Here is a 21,611-nt window from a genome sequence, read left to right as displayed (position 1 = left end):
TTGTATACAAATCTTTATTTTTGACTTATTGGAAATGCAAAGATATAGGGGCGTGTGGGTGGCTCAGTTGGTTAAGGGTCTTCCTTTGGCTCAGGTCATGATCTCAGGGTCCTGAGATTGAGTTCCACACTGGGCTCCCTGCCCAGTGGGGAGTCTGCCTCTCTCTGCTTCTCTGCTACTCTTTCCATTCATTCTCTCTCTCTCTCTAAAAAAAAAAAAAAGAAGAAGAAGAAGAGAAAAGAAAAGAAATGCAAAGATTTAGCGACACTGGGCCCACATTCAATTGATCTTGAGGGATAGTTACACCCTTTGGAGGGAGATCTTTCTCCCCAGCCCACCCCAGACCCATTCCCTCTATTCTTTTATTCCCAGCCCTGCCCATGGGCATTTGTGGTTGTGACCCCTGGCAGAGAACAGGCTATGAGGTGGCAGGAGAAAGCCTTGAATGAGAATGTGGTGTGACAAGTTTGGAGCCTTGCTTGCCAAGTGTTTTCAGACTTTACCATGTGGGTGAGGGAGAGGGTGAAGCAGGGCAGGAAAATGGTAAGAGCTGATTTTTAGGAGGTGGTTTAGAGGTTTTTGGCAGATGGTTTAGAGGGCCTTTAGACTGAATATGGAAACTACTTAGGAAACCACCACAATCCTTCAGGAAAGAGATGATAAAGACTTACAGTAGGAGAGTGGTGATAGGGATGGAGGCAAGGGGCAGAGGCATAAAAGGAGCAGAGATGTATAAAGTTCCCAAATTGGTTTTGCTGTTTTTTGGGGGGCAGGGGGGAGAGAGAGAGAGAGAGAGCGAGCTCACACAAATTGGGGGGTGGGGTGCGGAGGGGCAGAGGGAGAGGGAGAGAGAGAATCCTAAGCAGGTTCCGTGCTCATTATGAAGTCTGACAGCCAGCTTGATCTCACCACATTGAGATCATGACCTGAGCTGAAACCAAGAGTCAGATGTTTAACTGACTAAGCCATCAAGGCCCTCCTCAAATTGTTTAAATAAAAATGTTTAAACATCTACAAAAGTTGAAAGATTAGTACAATAAATACCAACCTCTACCCAGATTCAACCTCAACAACAGTTATCATTTTGACATAGTTGCATTATTTTTATACACACACACACATGCAGGTGTGTGTATTTTGAAAGAAAGTTGTGGATATTATGACATTTCACACCTAAATATTCACAGTCAAATATACATTTCCTAAAAATAAGAGTAAGAATTTTCTTATATACCACCACAATGTCATTATCACATCTAAGAAAACATTAGTTTCTTAATACAACATACTATGTCCTTTAGCATATAGCTCATATGGAAATTTTCTCCAATTGTCCCCAAAATGTTTAGCTGTTTTATCAAGCCAAGGGTCAATCAAGGTTCATATATTTCATGTATTTGGTTGTTGTGTCTCCTTAGTCTCTTTTATTTATTTATTATTTTTTAAACAACTTTTTTTTTTTTTTTAAATATAACAGAGATCACAAGTAGGCAGAGAGGCAGGCAGAGAGAGGAAGGGAAGCAGACTCCCTGCTGAGCAGAGAGCCCAATGTGGGGCTCGATCCCAGGAGCCCGGGATCATGACCTGAGCCGAAGGCAGAGGGTTTAACCCACTGAGCCACCCAGGCACCCCACCTTGGTCTCTTTTAATCTAGAATAGTTCTTCCTACTCTTTTTCCCCAATGATAATGACTTCTGGAAGAATACAAAAAAGTTGTCTGATAGAATATCTCACATTAGGGATTCCTCTGCAGGTTTCCTTATAATTTGGTTGTTCTGTGATTCCCTGTAATTCCTATATATTTGAAGTTAGGTCTAAAGGTTTAAATAGATTCAATTTAACACTTTTGGCAAGAAGGGTTCATAAAAGATTTTGTAAATTTCACCTGCATCATGTCAGAAGGAACATAATTCAAGGTTATCCCATATAATTGCTATAGTCAATCTAGTGACTACCAGATTTCTCCTCTGCCACCAGTAAGTTGCCGCGTGATGACACTTTGTCACTGTGTGAATATCCTGTTCTGCCATACTCTTTCACAGTGATGGTTCTTGCTTGAATCAATTATTTCACTGGGGGTTACAAAATAGTGACTTTCAAATATTATCACTCCTTCAGCAGTGTTTTCTAAAACTGAATTTTCCCTCATCAACTAGGATGGTATACAATTCCTTCTAAAAAGGCAAAGTAAATATTTAGTTCTTTCCCTTTTACTATCAATTTCAGAGTAAGGATTTATTACTTCAAATGATGCAAATGATTCTTTTTCTTCTTTCCACTTTTTTTTGGGTATCGCTGTAGACTCATGGATTTTTAAATATTCAATGTTTTGCAATCTATTTGCTTCAAATTGTCCAAATCTGTCTATGGGAAATCCTTTAAAACTAGCTCTTGGGTCCTTTTAACATGTCCCCATAAGTCACTAAGCACTTCCTTGGTTTTAGGCATAACAAGATATCCTAAGCTCCACCTTGTAGTTTCCCTGCTCAACAACTAGAATCAGCTATTTCTCCAAAGATCATTATTCTTTTTTAGTAGGTAATGATGAGTAGAAACCAAAATGTGGATTCTAGATGTGTTTTTCCCCAAAGGATATCTTTGCTTCTATATTCTTATAGTAGACAGAGCTAGGATGGATAGGTACATACACACACCTATATATTTTTTAATTCATAAGTCCATATTGATATTTTAAATTAAAATTTTAAATTCAAATATTAAACTATAATATTATAAGTGTTTTCCTATTTGATGTTTTAAAGTACAAATGAACAGAAGTGGATAAGGAGCTGGATGTCTGAGGCAAGAGAAAGAAAGGACAAGAAGGACTCCTTAAGTTCTTAGACTGAGAATCTGTGTCTGGATGGCTGGCACAGTGCTGTCATATTATTAAGATAGGAAGTAAGAAAAAAATAGAAAAATTCCTGGGGTATGGGTGAGGGATGAGAAATCAGTTGTATATAGTTCAGTGTTTTATTTTATTAGTCATAGAATTAAATAATCTATTTAGGGACTGACACACACAGGTAGGTCAGTAACAAGGATTTTATATAGGTGTAGAAATGTAAGCTATACTCAAAGTATTGGTCAAGTGGCACCTGGGTGGCTCAGTCAGTTAAGTGTTGAGCATCTGCTCTTGGTTTTGGGTCTTGATCTCATGGGTCATGGGATCAAGCCCTGTGTTGGGATCCATGTTCAATGCAGAATCTGGAAGAGTCTGGAAGAGTCTGCTTGGGATTCTCTCTCTCCTCTCCCTCCGCCCCTCCCCCACTTGAGTGTATCCTCTCTCTCAAATAAATAAATATATCTTAAAAAAAAAACCCAAAACACAAAGTATTAGTCAATATTAATCTAATATTAGGTATTCTTCAAACATTTGTGAAATCTCTGCACCTCAGGACATGAATGAAGTTTGATACCCAAGTATGACTTTTTAGGGCAAGCTCAAGCAGAGGAGGAAAGAAATGAAAACATAAAGGTAAAGAAATTCTGAGAAGAAAGGAGAAACCTCAAAACAACCGTAGATTTAAAATATGCTGTATTAGCTTCCTAGGGCTGCCATAACAAAATACCAGAGATTGAGACTGGGTGCTTAAACAACAGAAATTTATTTTCTCACAGTCTGGAGGCTAGTAGTCCAAGAGCAAGGTGTTAACAGGTTAGTTTTCTTCTGAGTCCTCGCTCCTTGTCTTGCTGATGGCCACTTTCTCCCTGTACCCTCACACGGTTGTTCATTCTTTCATCTGTGATTGTGTGTCCTAATCTCTTCTTATAAGGACACTGGTACATTGGAAAAGAGCCTACATGGCCTCATTTTACCTTAGTTTAAAGGCCCTACCTCCCAATATAGTCACATTATTAGGTACTAGGGATTAGGACATCAAAATATTAATTTTAAGAGGACACAATTCAGCCCAGAACACATAGGACAGAAAAAGCTGTGTGCTAGAATAAAGATTCAAGCTTGAGAAAGTTAGCGATTCTTCTCTAAGGCTAGGTCTCATTTCCGACTGGCCAAAGACAGTTTGGTAGCATGATTACTCCACAACAGTGTGAGTAAGTTTGAGATGATGATTACATGATGAACCACACATTCATCCACACTTCCATGGTCAATGATGAATATACAGAGAAAACTGGAGACAGAAGAATATATCCACCCTGTTTCCACCATGATTTTCTAGGCTTCGAACTTGAGTCATAATTATGCTTAGCTTTGCTCTCTGCTAGGGTGGGGGGTGGCATTTAATCATTGCTTTTTCCTCTCTTTCAGGACAAGAAGCTCTGTGCCAGCTGACTCATCCAATACCAGCCTTAACTGTCACAAATGATATGGGAGCAGCAGATTTCATCTATCTTAGAATAGGGAAAATTAAAGAGGAAGTCAAGGTTTGTTTTGTGTTTGTGTTGTGTGTGTGTGTGTGTGTGTGTGTTGTTTTGTTTTAGATTGTATTTATGTATTTGAGAGAGAGAGAGTGAAAAAGCACAAGAAGGGGGAGGGAGGGTCAGAGGGAGAAGTGGGCTCCCTGTGGGACTCCATCCTAGGACTCCAGGATCATGACCTGAGCCAAAGGAAGTGGCTTAACCAACTAAGCCACCCAGGCACCCTATTTATTTGTTTTTCAAGGATGCTGCAAGAATGGCACTTTTACAGATGGAAAAAACAAAGGTAAAAGGAGGAGCTGGTGAATGACTTGATGACTTGCCCAGAGACTTGCTCAACTAGTAAGGACATAGCCTTTTGACTCCTATCCCAGTGTTCTTTCTACTTCACCACAAAGTAAGTAGCTCTTTAGCTCTGGTTTAATTTTTTCTGTTTTAAAACATTCTTGGAAGTATTGTTTATGAATTATTTGAAATGCCAAAGAACATTCTGGATAGTAGTTAAGAATCCAGACTGGTCAAACAAGCCTGTGTTTGACTCTCAGCTTTATCATTCACTACTCTATAGCCTTGAGCAGGTTGTCTAGCTGCTTAAAGCTTCAATTTCCTCAATAGTGGAATGGGGATAATAATAGCACCTACCTCATAGAATGGCCCTGAGGACTTGAACCCATTTACCAAAAAATCAGTAGTGTTAGGCACATGGTAAGTGTTAATAAGAGATGCTATTATTCATTAGAATTCCCTAACATCTATCGGAATTCAAAATTTCCATTCTTGTCTCCTAGGCAAAAAAAGGAAGAAAAAAAATAAATAAGTAAACAAACGAATATCGTTGTTAGACGTGTTTCCATTTCACAGCCAAGAGGATGTTTACTACAATGCCTTGGAATCAAACAGTTGAGCACCAGGGCAAAGAAACAAGCATCAACAATTGAGTCAAGTTTCACAACTTTGGAGATAAAAAATCACAGCCTAAGGAGAAAACCAAGAAACTCCAAGGCAGCAGAGTAAGAGACAAGGAAGTTCTAAGACAAAAGAAAGAGACTGGGGGAAAAAACAAAGGGTGCTATCATGTCTACAAACTCAAAAAAAGCACTGGTACAAGCCAAGAGTGACAGAGACCACTTTCCAGATCAAAGAATGGAATTAAGATGCCTAAAGAAAGTAAAAGTCATCTTCAGCAAGAAAGACTTGTTGTTTTTTAGAGCCCAGGATCTCTTAATGTGAACAGTGTGAAGAGCTTTTTTCTCATGAAGAGTCACATGGATAACTGACCTTTAAATTTTCATGGGACCCTCCGTGGTGACTTCCATAAAACACCAGCTAGTCCCAGAGCTCACACACTTGAACAGGTTGCTATGTTAATTTTCTTTAATCTGTAATTTTTTCCCAAAAGTTGGGTTCCAGGACCCTTCTGGGAAGTCTATCAGTCAAAAATCAATGCAATGCTATTACTATTTTCAAGTATCTAATTGTGCACCAGGGAAAAATCTAGTCTCAAAGTAATAGAGCATTTTAAAAATAGATCAGTAGCCCAAGAGATACCTACTAAAAAGCTTATTTATTTTTGTCAGTCTTTATTGCCTCAAAGGCCAAAGCAAGACCCAGAAATAAAAGCACAAAATGGATTTATCCACAATGCACATAAAGAAGAAAGAGCCAGAGGAACTCTTTTGGAACAGACGTATACAGTTTCTCTGCTTAAAATGAAGGAGAGAAGCACTTTCATTTATGTGGTCACTAACATAGCAACCTGTTCTTGGCTTTGCTGAAATAGTCACTGATGAGCTAGATCCATTTGTACTTTTTGTTCACTCTTTTCCTGCTAATTTCAGTTCTTGTTTAAGAGCTGCACTGGGAACATTCTGCAAGGCAATGTGGTAGTATTTATAAAAATATTTAATATGATTATCTTTTGACCCAATAATTTCACATTTAGGAAATTTTCCTATAGAAATTGAAACTAAAATGTTTGAAAATATAGATATGAGAGAATTGGGGCATCCAGCTGGCTCAGTCAGTAGAACATTTGACTCTTGATCTCAAGATCATGAGTTCAAGTCCTACATTAGGAGTAGAGCTTACTTAGATATGAGGAAATCTACTATCCTATTGTCTAACATACTGTGAACTGAAAGCAATCTAAATGCCCATTAATATGGACTGGCTAAATAAATAACGATTTGGCTCTATGCATACCTTGGAGTCAAACCACTTGAGTTGAGTTTCCATTTCACTACAACTTATTAGTTGTGGTCTTCTGTATTTATCTTCTATTGCTGCCATGATAAATTGACACCATTTTAGAAGTGTAAAACAACACAAATTTGTCATCTTACAGTTGGATAGGTCGGAGTTCTGGTATGGGTCTCACTGGGCTAAAACCAATGTGTTGGCAGTGCTGGTGTCCTTCTTGTAGAGTCTAGGAGGGAATCCCTTTCCTTGTTCATGCAGGTATTGGCAAAATTCAGTCCCACCTATATCGTTGTAGTACTGAGGTCTCTGTTTCCTTGCTTGCTGTTAGCTGAGGCCTACCCTTAGCTCTAAGAGTCTTCTCACCAATCTTTGCACATATATGCCTACATCTTAAAAACACAGCAACAGAACTTGGTATCTTCACGCTGCCATCTCTCTAACCCCGCTCCTTCTGTCATCACATCTCTCTCTAACTCAACCGAGAAATGTTTCACTTTTAGGGACTCAAGTGATTTAACTGGGCCCACCAGACCGTCCAAATGAACCTCCCCATCTAAAGATCTTATCCTTAACCCCATCTGCAAAGTCCATTTTTCCATGGAAGGCAACACATTCCAGGTTCCAGGGATTTAGACATACACATCTTTGAGGGCCATTATTTTACCTATCACACCTCTTTAAGCCTCAGATTCCTCATCTCCAAAATGGAGTCTCTTCCATCTGTGGTTCTTGTAAACTACAGATGAGACAGACTCTTGGCACACAGTAATCACTCAGCAAATGTTAGCTATCACCACCACAGCTATGTAGCCATTAAAAAGAGAGAGAGAGAGACTGACACAGAAAGATGTTCAAAAGATATATTTGAAAATAGTCAGCAATAGAAAAGTGTGTACAATGTAACCACTCTTTTAAAGAACAAGAAAAGGAAAAAAGATAAGCACTTGTTAGTCGTACTTGTATAAGGGGAAAAAATGGATGCATACCAAAAGAAGTTTACAAAAGGGATACCAACTATGTCTGTAATACTTTCTTTCCAACAAAAATAGAACATCTGAGACATATAGGACAGGATATTTGCCTTTATTTTTTTTAAGTAATCTCTATGCCCAACATGGGGCTTGAACTTACAACCTCAAGATCAAGAGTTGCATGCTCCACTGACTGAGCCAGCTAGGCACCCTAGGATATTTATTTGCCTTTTAGGTTCTGGCTTGTTACAGTCTGTACTTTTCGGTGTATGTAAAATGTTGAAAAGTTTTTTAAAGAACTGCGTGGAGAAGTCAGAAAATAGGGATGCTGTCCTGACAGTACATGCATTTTGGGTTCTAGAAAAAAAATCTAAGGTTTAGAAGTAAACATAAAATTAGGACAGACAGAAGAGAATGTATTTCCACTTTCTGTCCATCAGTTCAGGTTAACGCCTATTGAATACTCATAATAGGTTATGGATGATATGGTTTGAAAATGCCCAAAATATGTATGAAAGTATTTAAGAAGACTTAAGCAAAAACATTTATATAAGTTTAATACAGTTCATTAATGTTGTCAAGAAACAAAGAATTGGAATAGTGAGAAATTTAATCTTTGTACAGAAATTTAATCTTGAGACAGATTCTGAAGGAGAGGTTCAGAAATTTCTTTCTTTCTTTTCTTTCTTTCCTTTTTTTTTTTTCTTTTGAGAGAACATGTACATGTGCACAAGAGTGGGGTGGGAGAGGGGCAAAGGGAGAAGGAGAGAGAGAATCTTAAGCAGTCTCTATGCCCAGGATGGTCCAGCATGGGGCTTGATCTCATGACCTTGAGATCATGACCTGAGCCTAAGCAAGAGTCAGACACTTAATCACCTGAGCCACCCAGGTGCCCCCAGAACTTTTTCTAAGAAGGAACAATTCAAATAGGAAACTGGACTATGATGAGTCACAAAGAAGGGGCCTTGTCAGCAGACTGTGGGGAGGAGGAGTAGATTAAGGTGACTAGAGCAGAATTTCCTTCTCCAAATCTGAAGAGTTATGAAAACAGAAACTGGTATTTACATGAACACATGCACAGAAAAAGGTCAACAGACAATTAAATAGAAGAGGAAGGCTACCAGCAAAACTGATTTGACATTACAAATTTACATCGACTGTGACAATCATCATCTTCCCTACATTTGCTGGCTCCATGAAGCCATGGTAAAAATATAAAGTGTGAAGCTGATATTTGTGAACTGCTTTGAAAAAGGAAAGGGGAATGCTGATGGAGATCATGAGTTAGCCTCCCTTCATTCTCTGTTGGAAGTGTTAGAATTATCTCTCTAGGGTTAGATATAATTCTTTAATAGATTAATATGGACAAACATCCTCCCCTCCCCAAAAGGACAATCTATTTTGAAAATGTCCTATTTAATGCTATCAAAGTATTCTAATGTTGGGCTAAATTCACCTTTCTGCCTTCAAATGGATTTAAAGGCTCAACCTAATTTCTGTTGGGGGTAGTTGGTCCAGATTCGTGGCTTCCGGCACAGAGGGCGCCCTATCTGGTCAACCACCAGGTCCTGCTGCCCCTGCCTCCTCATCACTGCTCACATCCTGATTCCCACTGCTGTTGTTCCAGATGGGGCTTCATCTCTGTTGGCACAAATACTGGGGCAGCTTCCCCAGAGTGAATACTCTCTTTCTTTACCTCTCTCTGACAACCTCAACAGATTCTTGCCATGCTTGAAGTTGGCCTCACAGTGGGGCTGCCTCACACTGATGCCTCTGTGAGCTGTGGGTTGGGTCACAGGCCACGTATTACTGATAGTAAAGCCCCAAAGTTTCCAATAATGCAGTCATCTTAGCCCTGTGTCTAGAATGCCTTCCCCATCGCTCAGTCACTGGCTCAGTTGCCTGGCAGACTCCTGTCCCTGCAGGTCTCAGCTCAGATGCGTTCTCCTGAGTGACTCCATAGTCTTGACTTCCCCAGCTGGCTCACATCCTTCTCCTAAAGCCTTGCTGGGCTTTGTGTAGACTTCCACATAAGACTTACCATGTTCATTGCAATTACTTATTAAGCTCCTTGAGGACAGAGACTATGTCTTAGTCCCTGTGTCTGTGCTTAGTCCCTAGTTTTTTGAGTTTTTGTTTGTTTGTTTGTTTGTTTTTAAGATTTATTTATTTACTTGAGAGAGCACAAGAGTGCAAATGAGGGGAGGGGCAGAGGGAGAGGAAGAGAAAAAATCTCAAGCAGACTCCGCATTGAGCACAGAGCCTGACTCAGGGCTTGGTCTCACCACCCTGAGATCGTGACCGGAGTTGAAACCAAGAGTCGGAGGCTCAACCAGCTGAACCACCCAAGTGCCCCTAGTTTTGTTTTGCTTTTTTACATAATCAGTGAATAGCAGCTTCTAGTACATTTTAGGCACACAGTGAACATTAATGGATGTTGAGTGAAAAAATTAGTACTACTACTGATATGAGGTAAAGAGTTTCCCCCAGTCAATTAGATCAAGACTCCCCCCACCCTCATTCCTGCTATATGTGGCAGCAGAGAAAAACCATTCTCCCTAATTATGTCAAAAGCCCTGTACCATGATTCTTTGCATTTTGAGAGTAAAAGCTGAAAAAAATTTTTACCCTTTATAACATTAAAGGCCTTGATTATTGGCAAAGAGAGGACACTAGATTCATTAGAAGTAATTCTTTCTCTGTTCCTGTAACTAATTACAGATGAGTAATTTAAAAAAATTAGTATCCATAAAGATCAGCCGCAAACCAATAAGGATGATGAGTTGAATCATAAGAATTCCATGCTATTTTTATTTCCCCACACACATTCAGTGCATTTATTCTAAGTGGAAAAGTACAAATATTGGGATAAAAACATTTAAACTACAGAAACAAATTCCAAATGCTAATCCTGCCTAAAGGGCAGAATTTAATTCTGTGCTAAACTACTGTATGTAGGATTAAGAGGCGTGGTTAACCAAACATTTGAGAACAAGCAATTACCGCTGAATCTCTCTATCACATATTTGTTTCACACATAATTTATACAATAAGCCCACAGTCGGGAAAAATAAAATGCTGTTTGCAACATTTTTTCCAGCCACAAATTTTTTGGGCATCTTGTCCAGTCCCCCGGACCCCACCAATCAGAGATTATTTACTCTTATGGCCCTAGGTTGGATGTCAGTGGGATATTTTTCTCTCTGATATGTAGACAAAGAAATACCATCTCTAACTTGTTATTCTTGACTGTGCCCCTCCAGCCCAGCTTGGGCATCTGAATGCGGAGAGGCATGGTGCCTGTAGCGGGTTTATGGAATACTTGAGATTGGAATGGACATGCAAGGGAACACTTTTACTGACTCATTTATTTGTTCATTCAACAAACATTTATGTGACAACTTGTGTGCCCAGAATTGTGCTGCGCTCTTGGCATACAAGTGAACAAGACAGAATCCCCACCCTTGATGAACTCACAGTGTCACAGCAGACAATTAACCCAACAATTACAACATAGAAAAAGAAGTGGGGGGCGGGGGGTGGAGGTGGGGGGGTGGTACTCAGTGTTACAGGGGCTCTGACTGGGATGGACAGGGAGGGCTGGAAGTGGCATCTAAGCTGCATCTCAAAGGACCTAAAGGGCCCAGACAGTTGAAGGAGGGCAGAGAAGTGGAAAATTCACAACCTGGGGAAGAGCTGGGAGAGATGAGATTACTAGGGAACGTGGAAGAAAATGAGGCAGGATAGTACTCATTGATAGGGAGGACAGATATTTGCAAGGATATGGGGTCTGAGACTCAGCTAAAAATGTTCTATGCTGACAACACAAGCAGCTGTTTCTGGGGCCCTCATCCCCCTCCCCACCTGGGGCACCCAGGATAGAGGACAGTGGAGAGTTCAAATATATTTGAGAGAAACATTAGATCTCTGCGCAGCGGCATCATGGCTGAACTGACTCTGGTGTTCGCACTTACTTTAGCATTTTGCACAAAGTGGGGCGACAGTTGCCATCGAACCGTAACTTTGTAACTCTGGCCCCAGCTCTGGCTGTCAGTCCATATTTGGCAAGAGCATGACCCAGGGCAAGGGATTTCACCTCATTGTGCCTCGGTGACTCGTCTTTACAAAAACTTGCAGCAGGACCTGAGTGAGTGTATGTACAGTGGAGCTCGGTACAAAACAAATGCCCAGTAAGTATTAGCCGTAATTATTCTACTCCACACACGGGAAGTGCCAATGAAGCACGTTTGTCAGTTATTTTAATAAGCAGCTTGTCATTTACATGACTGGGCTCAGAAGCAACGCTGCTGTTGGTTAATGTCTTTGGCACTAAAGGAGATTAGAAAAGTTAACCCTGTGAACACAAGGACTGACCTTTGGCTGCCTTTCAAAAGTTGCTGGAATTTTTTGTTTATCACCATTCATTGAACATTCATTATCCCCCACACTTACTGAGTGTCCACTGAATGTCAGGCCTGGGCCTATGAGAATACCTGAGTAGGTCTGAAAATCTACTATTCATTCAATACATGCTTAGCAAGTGTCCTGAAAGTGCAGATCACTGGTGATTAGGATAAAACGATGACCGAGCTCTCCCGCATCAGGAAGCAGCAGACGTCATAATAAAGAAGCCTTGCTTCCATGCATTACCCCCGAGTGCCTGGGAGGTGAGAGGATGGAATCATGGTTCTGAGCTGGAGGGATAAGGGAAAACTTCATGGAGGTGGAAGCACTAGAACAGGATCTTGGAAAGTATCTCTGGACCATTATACTTAACCCATGTTTTAAAATGGAACAGGTCCCATGGCTTTTTCTAAAGACGCTTCTTGGTGGAAAGGCTATTTTATCTTATTTACTTATTAAAGATTTTATTTATTTATTTAATTGACACAGAGAGAGAGAGAGACAGCAAGAAAAGGAACACAAGCAGGGGGAGTAGGAGGGGGAGAGGGAGAAGCGAGAAGCAGGCTTCCCGCCGAGCAGGGAGCCTGTTGCAGGGCTCGATCCCAGGACCCTGGGATCATGACCCAAGCCGAAGGCAGATGCTTAACTGACTGAGCCACCCAAGCGCCCCTTGAAAGGCTCTTTTTAAGGAAATAGCCAACACAAGGGGATAGTTTCTACTAAAAACTTTCATCTGGCTGTAAGATAGAACTACTACCAAGCTGAGCAAGGGTCCAGCTGTTGCTTCAAAAATTAACCACCTCCCATGACATTATCAAGCCCCATTGTCCTCTTGCCTGCAGCGCAGTTTCGATTCCATTTCTCCCTGAATGCTCCTTCTTTCCCACAAACCACTGGGACTCATGTTTGCAGCACATTCTGAAATCCTGTTCCCAATTATTGGTTGTGTAATTTATTGATAAAGCAAAGCCAAATATGAGTAAGAAGGAAAGCCTAATTAGAAATGAAGCACTCGATGTCCCAAAAAGGAAAATTCCAGGGCTTCAAAAATAGAAAATCAGTGATGCATAGTTTGAGGGCTTTGTCACCAAAGAAATAATCCCAGTACTTAATAAACCAAAAAATGGATTAAACAGATGGAGCAAAGTTATCAGTGGCAGTGAATGGGCACCTACAGAGAAACAAAGTGATTTAGAACCAAAATGACTCTGGCATACACAAAAGAATATCTATTTGGGTCCTGAAAGAAACATTATAAAAAGTCTGTATGAAAAGGAATATAAAATCAGCCATGAAAAGAGAACATAACAGTGTATGGGCTCATACAGAAATGCTAATGCTGGAGCTACTTTTTTACAAGATTGATTAGCCAATTGAGTTAAAGAGTTGATTTGTATGACTTTCTTTTTTTTTTTTTTAATTGAACTGACTTCTTGAGTGGATCAACCAAAACAGTAACTTTTAGTAGAGTGTGAATGCAGCTTTATTCTAATGAATTTACCCTTACACAAAAAACCTATTCTCACAACAGAAAAACCACCACAATAGCATGTGTCTGCTTATTTTCTGCCTACACCTACCTGAATGTGTTTCTGCTTTTTCTTTTTTAAAGAATTTTTATTTATTAATTTGAACCAGAGAGAGAGAGCACAAGCAAGTGGAGTAGCAGGTAGAGGGAAAAGGAGAAGCAGGCTTCCCACTGAGCAGGGAGCCAGATGCGGGCTCGATCCCAGGACCCTGGGATCATGACCTGAGCCGAAGGCAGATGCTTAAGCGACTAAGGCACCCAAGCGCCCCCTGAACATGTTTCTAATCAGCTGACCACCTACACTACTCACAGGGCCTGTATTTTTCCTTGTAGGAGAAATGGCAAAGCCTCAGTATATTTCAAAGTCTTTGAAAATTATAGGACAGAAATTATAGACACTCAGTATTTAGCGTCCGTGAATTGCTGGATGGTCCTTACCAGATCACTTAGCCTCCATGTTTTGTTTTTATTTTCTTCCTTTCCTTTCCTTTCTTTTCCTTTCCTTTCTTTCCTTTCCTTTCCTTTCCTTTCCTTTCCTTTTTCTTTCTCTCTTTCTTTCTTTCTTTCTTAGATTTGTTTATTTATTTATTTGAGCGAGAGTACAAGCAAACAGGGTGGGGAGGAACAGAGCCAGGGCCGGGAGGAGCAGAGTGAGAGGGAGAAGCACATCCCCATTGAGCAGGGAGCCCAATGTGGGGCTGGATCCCAGGACCCTGGGATCATGACCTGAGCCAAAGGCAAATGCTTAACATACTGAGCCACGCAGGCGCTCCAGCCTCCAAGTTTTCTAATTATTGTATTACACAACTAAAAGAATGATACTCTCTCTTTCTCTCTTTCTCATACACACGCACACTATAGCCTTGAGCACAGAGACAATAGGCAGATTAGGGGGCTCTTACATCCATCGGCAAGAAACAGAGAACTGGAGGCATGTGGAACACACAGCTTCTGAGAGGTGACGAAACAAGGTGCTATTAATGCCCCAACTTCCAACCACTGATGTGAACTAGGGGCCTTTCCCAGCCAGAGAATATTTTTAGGGAATGAGCTTCCTGGTGAGCTCACAGCTTAACACTGCTTGTATAACCTCTTGAGTCAGCAGTAGATAATACTGTGCAGAATAAACTAATTTTAGTCATCTGTGGGATCCTTGTAAGCGCTCCATAGTGACTTTAGAAAGTCAGTGTGAACTTGCTATCTCTGCTTCATTTCCTGCTCCCAATAACCCACTAAGGGGTATTTTTAGATGACAACATCTTACAGGATTTGTCTAGGTGTGTTTCTCTGCTGGAGAGCTGGCAGTTGAAAATTTTGCCACAAGGCCACCTGGGTGGCTCAGTGGGTTGAGTGTCTGCCTTTGGCTCAGGTGGTCCTGGGATGGAGCCCCACGTCAGGCTCCTTGCTCCTCAGGGAGCCTGTGTCTCCCTCTCCCTCTGCCCCCCACACTGCCTGCTTGAGCTCTCTATCTTTCTGTCCAATAAATAAATAAAATCTTAAAAAAGGAAAGTTCTGCCACAGATTCCGAAGTCAGGAGGCCTTCTAGGTAAATGACCCAGGAAAGTAATTAACAAATAAGGCAACAAAGGACATGGAAATCGCAGAGTCTTCTACATGCTAGAGCGAAAAGAACTGCCTTCCTCACTCTCATCTTAGCAACATTTTCCAGGAGCCTCAGCCCACAGCTGCATGGAGGGAAGAGATGAAGAGAGAAAAATGCTTAGCCCGAGGCTAATATGATTTCCTCCACTATCATACTATACATTCGGAATGTGAAATGATCCCTCAGCTTCTTAATCATCCTGGTCTGTGCCGCACCTCTGGGCTCTGAGTCACTTCTCATTGGCAGTCAATTGCATGCTGAATATAGAACACCTCTAATGCGTTCAGCATCTCATGGGTCACCAAGAAAGAATAGAGCCTGAGGACAAACTCCGTGCAGATCACCCAGATCCAGGTGTGTGAGCCTAGCCTGTAACACTCAAGAACTCATTCTTCAGGGAGAATTGTGTGTAAGAGGCTGCGCTAGGGTTTTGTATTTCTGAGAAAGATGCCGGGTTTGGCTGTATTTATGAAGGAATGTGGAAAGCCAGAGGAGGGGCTGAGTTGGAACAAAGAGGGTAAAGAGAATTGAAGGCAAACGGGACCCCCGATGTTGGTTGTGAATAGCCTGTCAGCCAGAAAGAATGTGAAGGGACCCCACGTCATAGGTGAAAGCTATTTTTTGGTTTTTGCTTTTTTATTCTTTTTTTTTTTTTTTTGACAGACAGAGATCACAAGTAGGCAGAGAGGCAGGCAGAGAGAGAAGGAGGGGAAGCAGGCTCCCTGCTGAGCAGAGAGTCCAATGCAGGGCTAGATCCCAGGACCCTGGGATCATGACCTGAGCCGAAGGCAGAGGCTTTAACCCACTGAGCCACCCAGGCGTCCCATGGTTTTTGCTTTTTTATTCTTAAAAACACCTTCAGCCCTGGAACATCTGATATCAAGTTGTCTTGGTTTAAAAGGAGAATCAGTCAGCTTCCAACGAAGTGTAGGAGAAGCCTAAGGAGGAGAGGGGGGAGGAGGGCGGAGAGACAGGCAGAGTTGGAAATTATTAATAGGGAAAAAGGGGGAAATGGTGTGTCCTGTAATTATTTGTGTAAGAAAGGCAGCTAATAAGAGCTCCAGTGTAGAATTTCTGGTTCTTGAATTCATTAAAAGTGACTCTGAGACTCTTGGATTTGGGGGGCCAAGACTTTGCTATAGGAAACTTCATTTAAACTCCCCTTTCCAAAGAAAACACACATCATCCCAAGATATACAATCTATGTGTAGCTTCGTTGTGCTGCTGGAAACTCAGCCCCACTGAATGATTCTTCTTTACCGAGGATCCCAGTGTCCTCATTTACCCCTCTAAAGGCTAGTCAGATGGACTCCAGTTAGCAAAGCAAGTCTTTCAGAGCAGAGAAGCAGCTGCTGCGGGCTGGCCCACCTGCTCCAGAGGGCTGTGCAGCCCTCTCTTTGAAGGAAGCACGCAGGCAGAGCTTCCCACAGGATCCTAAGAAACCAGCCTTTTGAGGAACGTTGTGTTAAGGAATGTCTGGAATGTTTCTGGTCCTGAGAGTTCTTATATGGTCCATGCTGAAGAATGGGCAGAGCGGTATTAACCATGTTCAGCAAGACCAATTCAGATCAGAGACAGATCAGTGGTGGGGGCGGGGGTGGAATCATTAAGAGGAAGGATCAGACTGTCTTCTCAACCGTTAAATGCAGTTTCAGAATTTCTTTCTGGATTCCAGTTGTATCACACGACCACCTACTATCCTTCCAGGCTAATGAGAGGGTAGGTGCTAAATAGGCTATCAATTTTCAGCGACAAAAGTAGCAACTATCTGCAATTTTTTCATACCCCTTTAGCTTAGTATATGAATGAACGAACTTGTTAAAATCTAAGTGTAACTGCACCTTTGATTTTATGTTATGAACAACAGTTATTCATGGAATCGGGAAGTTTTCTTTCTAAATATATTTTAAAGGTTTTAAATATATTTAAAGGTTTAAAGATTCCATTTATAGGTAGGCGTCTGTATGAATGTACACACAGACACATATATATGAAAATACATTTTGCCTGAATGCCTTTTTTGTTTCTTAGGACTGTAAACTTACTAAGGTTGAAGGCATTGCTTTAATAAAGATATTTAGCATTTAAAATCATATTTAGTGTCTAGGGCACCACGGTCATTTATTTTTTCACTTTTTATTTTGAACATTCTCCACCACAGGATTTCTCCCAAGCTTTTTGTCTGCATTGCACAGTAAGAAATAAATTTAAACTTTGATTCAGTACATTCACATGTATATGTCTATATGCTATTTATATACACATGTAAGTATGCAAAACATGCTTATATATGTGTGTGTATATATGTGTGTGTGTGTATACATACATATGTACATACACACACACACACACACACCCCACACCAAAATTTCATGAAATATAACCTGCCCTTACAAAGTATGATACATTTCTGGTATCTTCTGTTTCTTCATTGTATAAAATATCAGTCATGACTCATTTTATTAATTTCTCTACCCACTAATGGGTCCTAACCTGGAGTCTGAGAAACATTGTTCTACCTGGCCCTTCAAATAATTTCATAATTCTATTAAAGAAAATACAGCGTTACAGCACAATAATATGGGCATCTATTTGAAATGATTTAAGGAAACAAGGAAGTGCTCATAAAAGGACTGTATCTTTGACTTAAGGTAATTATGATCATTATTACATTATCACATTCTGGATAATATTACCTTTTTAAAAATGAGAATAGTCACATAATCCCTTTCTTCTTTTTGAATAAGATTTTTTACAAACTTGCACACTTAAAGATTAAAAGCTATCTCCTTTCTTTAGGATTCCCACCCCTCGCCACTCCCCCTCCTTTTTCTTAAAGAAAAGATAATGATATTTAAGATAATACAAAATTAAGAGTAAAAGTCTAGTTTTTACCATAGCAGATTTCTATGAGCTCATTTTAGAATTATATATATATTTAAATATTTATATATATATATATATATATATTTAAATATTTTCTTTCTTTGGAAGAGAGAGAGAGAGAGAGCATGAGCGGGGAGGAGGGAAGAGGGGTAGAGGGAGAGGGAGAAGCTGACTCCCCACTGAGCAGGGATCAGGGACACCATGCAGGGCTTGATCCCAGGACCCTGAGACCATGACCTGAGCCAAAGGCAAACACTTAACCAACTGAGCCACCCAGGTGCCCTCATTATAGAATAATAAAAAGACCATATGCAGCATGAGGATGAATGCAGATTCTGGTTCTGGGCACTTTATAATTCCTTAAAATTGAACTGTAAATTCAACTTTTGAACACAAAATCAGACATTAATTACCAAAAAAGGATAATTCTTAAAGAAACTTTGTGGTGACTCTACTCATGAATATGGAGATGCACTCTCAAGTGTGAGTAATGATCTTCTACTTGTCAATAAAATTGTCATTAAAATTTGAAAGAGACTATATATTCCCCTTTAACATATCCGGGTTGTACATTGGGATTTTTGCATAAGGTGAGTTAAAATGGATCCTCCTCATACTTTTTCTTGTTGATGCCTCTAGAGTTCACAAATGGGTGTTGAGAGAGAGGTATGATAAAACCCCAAATACCACAGTGTGATTCCCTGGGCATTAAGACAGGCAGACTCTTTGGATAAGAGTCACCCTTGGAGAATTGCTCCCTTTATAGCGGCAGGTGGGGTGGAAACACTGTACAAACTTCTTCCCCACCCAGAGTAGAGAATTTTGACTACAGAACTCTCAATGTGCCCTCCCGGCCCCCACCCTCCCCCTGGCTTTCTTCACAGGGCCTCTTCTGGCTCACCCACCACCAACCCCAAATGGCTATTGACTTCTGCCTCCTTCTAGACTCATGGGCAGAAGGCAGACAGGGGTGTCATCCTAGCCACTGCTGCATCTCCAAACTAGCACAATGAACTGGGCCCATGGGGGCACTCCATAACAGTGGAGTGAGGTAAAGAAGAGAGGAATAACTGCATTTTGAATTAATCACCCACTTTAACCTACAGCCCCCTTCAAGAGTCAGCCTTCTCTATACACCCAGCCTCCTGTGAAGCAAGTGACAACTACTCTTCAGGGGAGCCCCATCTCCAAATTCAGCAGGCAGCTCACTTCCAGGGGGCGTCCTGACCCCTCCAGCTAAAATAAGGAGGAAGTTACTATTTTATAGAGAAGTTGCTAGGGATGGTACTATCTGAGGCATATACAGTTGACCCTTGAACCACATAGAGATAAGGGGCACTGACCATCCGCACCGTTGAAAATCCACATATAATGTTTGACTCCCACAGCCCTTAACTACTGACAATTTCCTGCTGATTGTGGCCTTACTGATAACATAGATGAACACATTTTATATATTATATGTTTTACATATTGTATTCTTACAATAAAGTAAGCTAGAGAAAAGAAAATGTTAAGAAAATCTTAAGAGGGGGCACCTGGGTGGCTCAGTGGGTTAAGCCTCTGCCTTCAGCTCAGGGCATGGTCTCAGGGTTCTGGGATCGAGCCCTGCATCTGGCTCTATGCTCAGCAGGGAGTCTGCTTCCCCCCCCTCTCTCTGCCTGCCTCTCTGCCTACTTGTGATCTCTGTCCATCAAATAAATTAATAAAATCTTTTAGAAAGAATTGTAAGAGAAAATACATTTATAGTCGTACATTGTATCTATCAAAAAAAGAAATCTGTGTGTAAAAGTGGACCTGCACATTTCAAACCTGTGTTGTTCAAAGGTCAACTGTAAAAGGCTTTCCATGAGGATTTACTCAATGAAGGATCCAGTCCCAAGACACTAATTACCCTCCTTTTGGTACAGTTAGGAAGGGTTCCTGAACCAGGTGGACACAAGTGGTATTCGCAGTCACTCTCCTATGAGTCTGCACCATAGGAAGCTGTCATTTTGGTAGGTCAAAGACAAGCAAATATCATCATCCTATAGTTCGACCTATTACAGGCCCCCTCATTGCTAGAAACAAGTCAAGGCTGAATCCTGCTGATAAGAAGGAAGGCTGAATGGCATACCAGGGCCTCAGCAGACTTCGGGGACAGCTAAGGGCAGAAGTGGACATGAATCCCCAGGACTGCCCAGGTCAGTCCTTCCCAAGTGTATTCTAAGTCTCTTTAGCCCCACAAGACTCTTTGTGGGGCAAGAAGAAAAGGACTGATTTAGGAAATGCTACAAACGGTATTCCTTTCCTCACATTTCCAAATTTGTGTAAAACTATCAGAGTAGCATAGCAAAATATTGGAATGATTCCACGATACAGTGATTTACCCATGTTTCATCCAGGACAGTCCAAATTTATTTGACTAGCAAAACCTTACTTGAATGTAACGCCCAATATCCCTGTTAATCGTGTGTGATTAGCAGGACTATTTCTGCCCCATAATCCTGGTACCTCAAGCCTTTCCCAACTCTGACTCCTTTAAGGCCTGAATGCCCTACAGAGTCCACACGGACAGAGATCCGTTTCAGCTTCTCGCATTTCTGAGCAACGGGGAAAAGGCAGAGGCTCAGGATACCCCACTTGGTAAAACACAAGTTGCTTTCTCCTGATTTATGCTGGTCTCCAATGCCATCAACCCAACGTTTACTTATTTTAGCGACTGATGTTAACAGAGACTTGGGGAATAATAATGTCTGTCATTTGTCATATAGCTACCATGTATTTTTTGCACTGTATGTACTTCACATTTTCGATATCTTTTGTATGTACAGTTACCCTCCTCGTGACAAGCTGACGAAGTAGGTATTTTTGCTCCTTCATTTTACAGACAATCTATAATGCCTCAAAGATGTTAAATTGTGTGGCCTGGGGTTTAATGACACCAAGTCCTACGTTCCCTCCACCACATTAATAAGCCTCGACACTTCTATAGAGCCTACTATGAGCCAGGCACCAAGTTTTAACTCATTTCACTCGTAATAAGCCAGTGAAGGTGCTGTTGCGGTCGCCATTTTATAACTGGGCAAACAGGGTGAAGGAGTTAACCAACCTGCCTGGGTCATGCAGGAAGCAAGAGGTGGGCCTGGGATTCAGACCAAGGCTGATGATTGATTGGTTCTGCGGTTAAAAAAAAAAAAAAAGCCATTTAACCACATTTAACCCAGGACTTTCCAAACTTGTTTGACTAGGGAATCCTTTGTAAGTCGTACCTGTTATGACTGTTGACAATTTGGGGAAACACAGTTTGGGAATCACAGATCTGCCTTCTTCCAGCTGACCCAGGCCCTCTCGCCTCTCCCAATCCAGAGTCCATGCCCTTCACCACTGTGCTCTACCAGCTTCTTAAAGACCCCAGGGTCTTAGTCGGCACACCTCACTAACCAAATCTCCTGGCCATATAGGCTAGATGTCAAAAACTGTCCCTCTGCACTCTTGAGTCTCTCTAAAAGCCTTGTAATGTGACCAAAGCAATACAGCTACATTTGTAAAGGTTAATGTGAAATTAATTATTTTAGAATGGAAAGTGAATTTTACCTCCAATGTCCATATAGAGAAAAACAGTCTTTTCTGCTTTGAGCAACTAAAAGTACTAAAA

General features: G+C 41.1%; 2 long non-coding RNA genes across 10 annotated transcripts in view; one reads left to right on the top strand and one right to left on the bottom strand.

Moving 5' to 3' along the window:
• Nucleotides 1-21,611, bottom strand: part of LOC125097041 (uncharacterized) — a 128,659-nt gene that overhangs the window by 32,320 nt on the left and 74,728 nt on the right. The gene's annotated exons all lie outside the window — the stretch shown is intronic.
• LOC125097042 (uncharacterized) lies at nucleotides 4,288-5,805 on the top strand. Its single transcript, XR_007126475.1, has 3 exons — nucleotides 4,288-4,389; nucleotides 4,628-4,780; nucleotides 5,172-5,805. It is a non-coding gene; the product is annotated as an uncharacterized LOC125097042 (long non-coding RNA).

This window comes from Lutra lutra, chromosome 4 (assembly GCF_902655055.1).
Source record: "Lutra lutra chromosome 4, mLutLut1.2, whole genome shotgun sequence".
NCBI classification, from domain to species: Eukaryota; Metazoa; Chordata; class Mammalia; order Carnivora; family Mustelidae; genus Lutra; species Lutra lutra.
Note: the sequence above shows the minus strand (reverse complement) of the source record. Positions and strands in the feature narration are given on the sequence as shown.